Source organism: Aethalodelphis obliquidens, unplaced genomic scaffold, assembly GCF_003676395.1.
Source record: "Aethalodelphis obliquidens isolate GAN/ISIS:26980383/991018 unplaced genomic scaffold, ASM367639v1 scaffold4, whole genome shotgun sequence".
NCBI lineage: Eukaryota > Metazoa > Chordata > Mammalia > Artiodactyla > Delphinidae > Aethalodelphis > Aethalodelphis obliquidens.
Window position 1 is genome coordinate 63,548,949 of NW_020837948.1, and position 9,872 is coordinate 63,558,820.

Consider the following 9,872-nt stretch of genomic DNA (forward strand, 5'->3'; position numbering starts at 1 on the left):
GCTTGCTCTGGTGGGCATGGTTTAGAATAGAGTTCTCTTCTCCCACAGAAGTAGAAAAGACATAAGCCTCTGAAAACTTGAAGCTTTGGTTATTAATTCTTCCCTAAGTGCGTGTGCGTGTGTGTGTGTGTGTGTGTGTGTGTATACACACAAACACATATATTTGGGGGGACATCCTTAAAGGACATGCATTTTTTTCCTGGATTTGATGAGCTCTTTAATCTCCAAATACTTGTGTAATCTGTCACTAAGCCCCAGAATTCCTGGAACCCTTATATAAAGTCAACCCAGATTCCAAACTTAATGAGATTTATCCACCACTAATCTCCATATCTATTTTTAACAGAAATATCTTACTTATTTTCAAGACAGAACATGTCTCTATAACATGCCATTGCAGCAAATTCTACATCCTTGTAGATCAGAGTATAAGACAGAATACAGGGTTAGATCTCAACCCAGAGAATGCTTTATCTTTTATGTTTTAGGTTGCACTACAGATAGAAGGAAGAACTGTGAGATTTAGACATTAAGCAGACTAATTCAAACTCAAAGCAACATTTAAATTTGTTTGCCTGGGAATGCCTGATTATGTAATTCCATTCTCTGTTCTACCCTACCATGGGCCAAAACAAACCAAAACAAAATCCTGCCTTGTTTGATGCCAATAATAAATTCACATGAAAAGCTGCCTTTCCCCGGTACCCACTATACATAAAAAATTGTGACCTAAGCCAAGAACCTCCAGAGGAGCCACTTCAGAAGGTCTCCGTCTCTGAAGCCAACAATGCCACTCCTTCTTCGGAACTGTTCATTGGAAGCGGATCCATCTTTTAAGGTTAGCTTGGGAAGAGAAACAGAAATGCTTGGAAGGCAAAACAAAGATGCCCATTCTACTTTTTGCACCTACAGTATGAAGGATTTTGCCTGATTAAGAGGGTGCTAAGGACCATTAAAGCTCCAATATTCTCTGATGATCTGATTTTCCCCATATAACACGCTGTTCTGCCAATCCCAATCTTATTTTCTTTCTTCACAGAAATCCAAACAACTTGACATGGAGTAGGCAGTTTAATATGATCTCCCTGTGAGTAAAATAAAATGAGTTTTCTGAGGATGGAAACTGATTCACAGCAAATCAGTGCTGGAACAATCATTTTCTTCTTTGGCCTCTTATTCTGGATTCACAAGCCACACGGCACATGACACAGACAATTAGCTGTTTATCCTACTTCTGGCTGGCTTCAGAAAGTGTCAAAGTCTGTGCTAGAATAATGAAGAGAACACAGGTGTGCAGCATTTCCAGCAAATCCAGAGTTCCTGGGAAATAAATGTTTTCAAACTTTAAAATCTACTAAAACAGCTTCTTATTTAAAGTGTTGACACGGTAAAGGATCCTTTTCTTTAGCAGTCACTTTGCCAGCTTTTCTATTTGGCAAGTCTAAATTTTTATAAGTGGGATTTATTTAAAGTGAGCACACCTGTGAGTAAACAGAGACCATTAGCCTCAGGACAGTGACATAATTCCTGGTGGATGGGCTGGAGCTGGTGTTTGGAGCCTGTGGCAGCAAGGCCATGAGGGTTCCTCACTGTCATTGCATTTAGAAGCTAAGAATCTTGGACATGACATTTCTTAAAAGCACACATTTATTGCCCCCATCTGTATATGACTACTTCCAGAGTACTTTCATCATGATACCTAAGCAAGGTAAATAGAAAATACTTTGAAAATGAAGTCTTCCCAAGAGTCATTCTTGAATGTAAGTAAAAATAAAGTGTCAAAATAGCAATTCACAAAAAGAGGATGGCTGCAAAATGTTAAGATGTAGGCATGTACTCCGAATATTTTCTGAAGTAGACAGAGACCTTTCTCTCTTCTCCATGTGCACTCTGTATTTCCAAGCCTTCATTTAACTAAGCAGGGAATGGTTGAAATAAGCTGCTTTGAATATGAAACTACTTTGGGGAGGCTACAAAAGAGTCATTTTAGAATAGCACTGGATCTGATAAAATTTTAACCTCCAAGTTTTCCTGAGGGACACTGTGAGGAAGATTTTTATTAAAATCCCCAGTTTCCAAGGCTTCAAGAGACACCACTGGCAGTGTAGGGCTGTCATCAGCATCACTTTTCACTTGATAGGATGTGTGGGGTGCTTTCTGAGCCTATGCAGAACCATAATGTTAGAGACTGAATGTCTGTCCCCCCAGAACTCACATGTTAGAAAACCTAACCCCCAATGTGATGGTATTAGGAGGTGGAGCCTTCGCAAGGTGATTTCATGAGGGTAGAGCCCTCATGAGTGGGACTAGTGCCTTTATGAAAGAGACACAGAGAGCTCTGTTGTCCCTTCTACCATGTGAGGACACAGCAAAAAGACAGCCATCTATGAACCAGGAAGCGGGCTCCAACCAGACAACAAATCTGCTGGAGCCCTGAATTTGGACTTCAGCCTCCATAACTGTGAGGAACAAATGTCTGTTGTTTAAGCCCCCCAGTCTATTACAGCCTTTTGTTATAGCAGCCTGCACAAAGACACATAGTAAGCCCTGATACTGCCTGACTGCACTGCTAAGAAGCAAACTTTATAAACTTCCCCTTCCTTCTTATAAACTCCAGCATTTTACCCGCAGCACCTTGGAAGCCCATACAAATCCCTGTCACATGTTGCTTAGTTTCTTTAAAGCTATTTATAGCTCAGGTTATATCCTCCTCCGACTCCTCTTTTTTTCTCCTCATTTCATAAACTGAGTGTCATGTTTCAGCTTGTGAGGCTTGTTTTAATTGTTCCCTCCATCATTCCCCATGTTAGGGATAATTTGCAGTGGTTAGAGAAAAAAATTATGCATCTGCCTAACATTCAGTGAACATCTACATGCAAAACACTGTGAAGCATCCAAAGTTGAATCAGGGTCAGCACCAACTCTCACATAGTTTCAATTTATAGGAAAGATAAAACATAAAAAAGTATGTTACAAGAAAAGGACGGAAGAAGCTGTTAGATGTTAGTAGCAAGTTCCAAGGAAAATGACATTTGGTCTCCCCTGGAGATCAGGAAGAGTCTCATGGAAGTCATTTTTGGACTGAGCCTTGAAATATTCTTTTTAATTTTATATGAAGCAATATATTTAATTTTTCTGACATCACAGCCCCAGCAAGTGGTTTTGTACCGAATTTAATGGAAGTTCCACAGAACACTTTGTGTGTGGGAGCAGGAAGAAAGGGAAGTAACCACAAAAGTTCAAAAAACAAAAACAAAATCCTGGATAACTATTAGCATCTGTTCCATCCCACATTAATAAAATTCACCTGGAAATTCCGCAGAAAAGGAGACCAGAAAACAAGAGTGGAGGCAAAAGAGGGCATATTGGCAAAGAAAAAGTCACCCGGGAGGAGAAAGCCACAGAGCATTCCAGGGACAGACCTCACTCTCCCTCCCAAAACCAGGAGGATGCTCAGCAGGGATGCTGAGGCTTTACTAGATCTATCTCCCCCAAATAATGCTGAGTACGCAGCACCCAAGGGAAAAGAAGCGGGGAAGGCAGGGCGTGAGCAGGCTGGGGGTGGGCATGAGGGAAAGAAGCACACTTAATGAAGGAGATGGTGAAGGGTGAAAGAGGTGGATGTGTATATCGAGAGAGACAGACAGTGATGAGGCGCACTTAAACTGAAAAGCGATGTCCTAAGTTTCATAATTAAACAAAAAATAGATTTTCTTACTATTCCTACCCTACACTGAACTTAGTAACAGTTAGTTATTTAAAAATTAATTGTGTGTCTGTGTGTGTGTGTTTCATTAATATTTTGCTCTTGCCTGAGAGAGGCCAGTGATCGTATTGGGTTGAGGCTTGGCATGGTTACACCTGTACCCGGAAGGATGCCCAGAGTTTCCACAAACCCGGGACCTCCCAAGCTAGGCAAAGCTAGTACATTCAGGGGGCTGGTTTGCCCATCATCCCCTGTGCAAAAACCCAGGTCTAGGACCCCAGGGCTGTTTATGGCCTGGGACTTCCCCTCATGGAACCATTTCAGTGTCTGGCTGGGCTTCTCAGGTGGAGTGTAGAGGACAGGTCCAACTCAGGTATGACTTCCTGCAGATCTGGGTCCAAAAAGACTGAAGACAGGCTATTCCCCAGCACAGTGATGGAGTCAGGACCCCTTGGGCCCCCAGGCTTTTAAAGTGCTGAATTCTAAATTGGGTGTTAGAATGGCCAAATGTGCCTTCTCCTGGGACACCCACATCTTCAGGAAGTTGCTCTGCCTCCATTGGGGCCATGGCAAGAAAATGATACCTGCTGCGGAAGAGACTCATCTTGGAGGGAACTCCTGCAAAAACCCATCTGTCCTTGAGATGTCATCTCAGGCTCCTGGGACCCAAGACCCATCATAGGATTGTGTGACATCAAATCAGACCCCACTGAAACACCATGAGGAAGCATGTTGGTTCCCATGGTAACCAAGGAGGGCATCTGGTTATAGTGAGGAGTGGTTGGGTCATTCCCATGGGGTTGAGTGTTGGTATCAGAACGTGAAATTCAAGGATTTTTATGTATTAATGCCCATTTCTGGCAGGTTATTCATTGATGAGAAGTTGAGTGAAGGAGCTGGAGGGGAGCTTGTCATCTGAGTCGATTGCCATCTTGATGGCATAATGGAATAATCAGGTAGAACTGGACATTGCAAACTTGAACATTTAAGACACCACAGTGGAGAGCAGGCTTGGGGAAGGATAGGCTCTGGAGGCAAGTTGTACTAGAGAGAAGACATCTGGATATTCACAGAAGCAGATCACCCACAGAGCAGCAGCAAACACTAAGAAGGCTGTTTAATAAAGGCAGCAGCGTCTGGGCCTGCCATCAGGCCTACCATGTACAATGGAATCTGGAGGCACTTGAGGTTTCCTGAGGGTGAGCCCAGCATTGATGTCTGGACAGTACATGGTGGGAGGTTGCAGAGGGTTCAGACCAGGAGAATGCACAGGGCTTTTGCCCCAGGCCACTTCAAACTGGAGGAGCTGTGTTGAGGCTAATGGGGTTTCTAGAGGGTTGAGATGTATTGGTGGCTATAGTCCTTCTGGTGAGTCCGATTGTTTCTCTGAGATTCTGCAAACCACTGTTGCTTCCTGGACCTTGAGACACGGAAAGTATGGCCTAAAGCCCAGGACATACTCCTGCTGAGGACGCTCACCAGATGGCAGGGGAGCCAGCTTCTGCTCAGCAGGCAGCATCTCGGAGCCACCTGAGTGCAAGTCATCATCTCCCCAGGGCACACTGAGCCTCTCATCTTTTGAGGTGTCATCTGAAAGTTGGATCCCTTGTTGATATTTAAGTTGACATTTCCTTTCATGACATTAAGGACCATCCCAAACTCAAATTCCCAACCAGGGCTCATTGGTGGGGAATCGTTTTTGGAAAGTTATCCTGGCAGGACTGCAGGAAAATGGGAATGTTCACTGAGAGCCTGGGATCATGCTAGTCATCTCCATGTTGGACCTTATTCCTGTTATGCTTATCCCAGGGAGACCACCTTGAAATTTCTCTGCAAGCTGCTGTTGAAGCATCTCTGCAGAGAATCTTTGGGGATTTTGGAAGCAATCCCATCAATCAAAAAGACCCCCTGGCCAGGAAAGAAGTTTCAATTATTTGGAATTTTTGACATGTTGTCTGGTCAACTGACTCCCGAAACACGTGGTCTGGATGCAGGGTTGGTGACATTTGCCCTTCCATTTCAGATTATCATTCCTGCAAATCCAGGAAGGCATATCTGATCCCTGGTATGTTGCAGTCGAGGGCCGTGTGCCTAAGAGCAGAGAACATGGTGCAGTCATACTATCAGAAGATGGTTCTGCGTGCCCAGGTGCCCAGCCTTCACTCGGGGTCATCTGGTATCTAGGGAGAGGCCCTTAGAGAAATTCTAAAGTCCGTGCAGATAAACCTTTGTAACCCGGAGGGAGTGCTAGGGTACAGCCACTTTTCCCTGATACCTCTTCTTCTGTTTATTAAAAACTCCTGCTATAATTTCAGCCAAACTATCTGCTCAGGAGTCATATGATCTGGGTGGTTGGGTCTTAGGGGCCCAGACAGGGAGTTCATGGAAGGTGGAATCACTTCATCTGGACAAAAGGGCACATCTCTGTATCCTGGAAGGACAAGTGGAGCCTCCACAGCTGTCTGGGACCCAGGTCCCTTACCTAAGCTTTGTTACTAAGCCACTCTGGCCTGTATCAACCCTTCTGGTTTCTTTGGAGGTTCATTTACCACTCCAGCATTCTGCATCCCTTGTGCTGCTACGAATGTCTTCTCATCAGGGGAAAGCATGCGCTAGATTTGAGAGTGTGTAAGGAGTGCTCCCGATGCTGAAGCTGCTCATGACGTAGTCTATCTGGGGTTTCTCCCAGGGTGGGGGGATCTCCACTGGACACTAGTGGAGGGAGGTGGGGAAGGAGTACACTGGGATCTGCCAGAGCCATTGGCCCTGTAGGAGACAGAGGTAACTGCTTGGTTTGGGGGCATCAGGCCTGGAGCACTACCATGTCAGAGCAGTGGAGTAGAGCTGGCAGGGCTGCCTGCAGAAGGAATCAGTTTGTTTTCTACCCCAGGCTTATCTCAGGGGACATATGGGAGCAGCAGGTGTGGGTGCTGGTGCCAGAACACACAGAGTTGGCTGTGGTGTGGTTTTCGGGGAAGAATTCCAACCCTGGTTGGCTGGAGCTGGGAGAGGTTTCAGGTCATTCCAAAGGCACATATCTGCCTGTTCACAGAGGTATGCTTCTCTCTGTCTTGCTGCTAGGGATGTCATGGATGTGAAAAGGGGCAGCAGTTTCAACTTGACCCTTAGTGCAGATCTGCAGCTTGAAAACATACACACTATTTGGTCTAATGTCTTCAGAGCAGGTGTGGGCTTTGGATAATAGTCTGGCTGTGGAAAGGTCTGGAAGAGCTGTGGGTCATGTAATATGATGGGGTCATCAGTGCGTTGTGCACTGGGAATCCTGGGACTTTAGTGGTCAGCAGAATTCCATTCTTCAGTCCCAGGAGCTCTGACCAAAGCGGTGAGGTGGCGGGGGATGGGGAATACCTTGCTCCCTTGGCACCATCTGCAGCCCCATTCTTCAGGTCCAGGCTCCCACCAGGCCAAAGGAGTGCTTACAGTGTATGGCTCCCACTCTTGGAGTCATTAAGAGGGGGGACTAGGATTGACTGGCCAGCCCCCTTGTTTTCTCTGCCTGGAGAATTTGAAAGGCAGGTGGGGATTCCCAGATGGGGTCATCACTGTAAGGGAAGGCCATCGTCTCCTGCTTTGACTTGGACTTTGACTCTTTTTTTTTTTAACATCTTTATCGGAGTACAATTGCTTCACAATGGTGTGCTAGTTTCTGCTCTATAACAAAGTGAATCAGCTTTACATATACATATATCCCCATATCTTGTCCCTCTAACGTCTCTCTCCTACCCTCACTGGCCCACCCCTCTAGATGGATAAAAGCACAGAGCTGATCTCCCTGTGCTATGCAGCTGCTTCCCACTAGCTATCTATTTTACATTTGGTAGTGTAGATATGTCCATGCCACTCTCTCACTTTGTCCCAGCTTACCCTTCCCCCCTCCCTGTGTCCTCAAGTCCATTCTCTACGTCTTTATTCCTGTCCTGCCCCTATGTTCTTCAGAACCATTTTTTTGTTTGTTTTTTTAGATTCCATATATATGTGTTAACATATGGTATTTGTTTTTCTCTTTCTGATTTACTTCACTCTGTATGACAGACTCTAGGTTCATCCACCTCACTACAAGTAACTCAATTTTGTTTCTTCTTATGGCTGAGAATATTCCATTGTATATATGTGCCACATCTTCTTTATCCATTCATCTGTTGATGGACGCATAGGTTGGTTCCATGTCCTGGCTATTGTAAACAGAGTTGCAATGAAAAGATACTGATACGATTTCAATTTTCTTAAATTTACCAAGGCTTGATTTGTGACCCAAGATATGATCTATCCTGGAGAATGTTCCATGAGCACTTGAGAAGAAAGTGTATTCTGTTGTTTTTGGATAGAATGTCCTCTAAATATCAATTAAGTCCGTCTTGTTTAATGTATTATTTAAAGTTTGTGTTTCCTTATTTATTTTCATTTTGGATGGTTTGTCCATTGGTGAAAATGGGGTGTTAAAGTCCCCTATGATTGTGTTACTGTTGATTTCCCCTTTTATGGTTGTTAGCATTTCCCTTATGTATTGAGGTGCTCCTATGTTGGGTGCATAAATATTTACAGATGTTATATCTTCTGCTTGGATCGATCCCTTGATCATTATGTAGTGTCCTTCTTTGTCTCTTCTAATAGTCTTTATTTTAAAGTCTATTTTGTCTGATATGAGAATTGCTACTCCAGCTTTCTTTTGATTTCTATTTGCATGGAATATCTTTTTCCATCCCCTCACTTTCAGTCTGTATGTGTCCCTAGGTCTGAAGTAGGTCTCTTGTAGACAGCATATATACAGGTCTTATTTTTGTATCCATTCAGCCAGTCTATGTCTTTTACTTGGAGCATTTAATTCATTTACATTTAAGGTAATTATCAATATGTATGTTCCTATTACTATTTTCTTAATTGTTTTGGGTTTGTTATTGTAGGTCTTTTCCTTCTCTTTTGTTTCCTGCCTAGAGAATTTTCTTTAGCATTTGTTGTAAAGCTGGTTTGGTGGTGCTGAATTCTCTTAGCTTTTGCTTGTCTGTAAAGGTTTTAATTTCTCCATCGAATCTGAATGAGATCCTTGCTGGGTAGAGTAATCTTGCTTGTAGGTTTTTCTCTTTCATCACTTTAAATATGTACTGCCGCTCCCTTCTGGCTTGTAGAGTTTCTGCTGAAAGATCAGCTGTTAAGTTTATGGGTATTCCCTTGTATGTTATTTGTTGTTTTTCCCTTGCTGCTTTTAATATTTTTTCTTTGTATTTAATTTTTGATAGTTTGATTAATATGTGTCTTGGCATGTTTCTCCTTGGATTTATCCTGTATGGGACTCTGTGCTTCCTGGACTTAACTATTTCCTTTCCCATATTAGGGAAGTTTTCAACTATAATCTCTTCAAATATTTTCTCAGTCCCTTTCTTTTTCTCTTCTTCTTCTGGGACCCCTATAATTTGAATGCTGGTGCATTTAATGTTGTCCCAGAGGTCTCTGAGAGTGTCCTCCATTGTTTTCATTCTTTATTCTTCTCAGTGGTAGTTATTTCCACTATTTTATCTTCCAGGTCACTTATCCGTTCTTCTGCCTCAGTTATTCTGCTATTGGTTCCTTCTAGAGAATTTTTAATTTCATTTATTGTGTTGTTCATCATTGTTTGTTGGACTTTGACTCTTTCGTGGTGGAGTTCCTCCCTTTAGGGTTACTGGACTGCACTGGTTGAATGACTGAGCCTGCAGTCACAGACAGGGACAGGCTCTCTGAGTTCTTCTTGGACCACAGCAGAAGCAATTGCTGAGTCAGTGACAGTGGCTTGCTGCTTGCTGGGTGCGTTCCTGCATGTTGGCTGCTGGTATACCTTGTTCCTCTTTGTTTTTCTGTGCTCTGGAAGCGGGTTTTGCAGCTTCAGCATTCTCAGAGTGTGGTTCCTGCTGCCAGAGGAGAACCTTGCATGTTGAGGGCACACAATACACAAGGGCCACCATGCTGCCGTGCTGATCCTGGAGCTCTGGGGCCTAGGAGCCATGTTCTCAAAGGCAACCCCCACCTTTCGGGAGTTCAATTTGCTCTTTAATCTACATTGGGACACATGATCTCTGCCACCTAAACTGAAGTGACTTTCTAGGTGAAAACTGGGCTGACACCAGCTAGTTCCACATTTAGTCCCTGGAGGCAGGGTGGTGGCAGGGAATGG

The 9,872-nt window shown here is 43.8% G+C and overlaps 1 pseudogene; it reads right to left on the reverse strand.

Moving 5' to 3' along the window:
* Positions 1–729: 729 nt before the first annotated feature.
* On the reverse strand, positions 730–9,663 carry LOC113617681 (B-cell CLL/lymphoma 9 protein-like; annotated as a pseudogene).
* Positions 9,664–9,872: the final 209 nt, after the last annotated feature.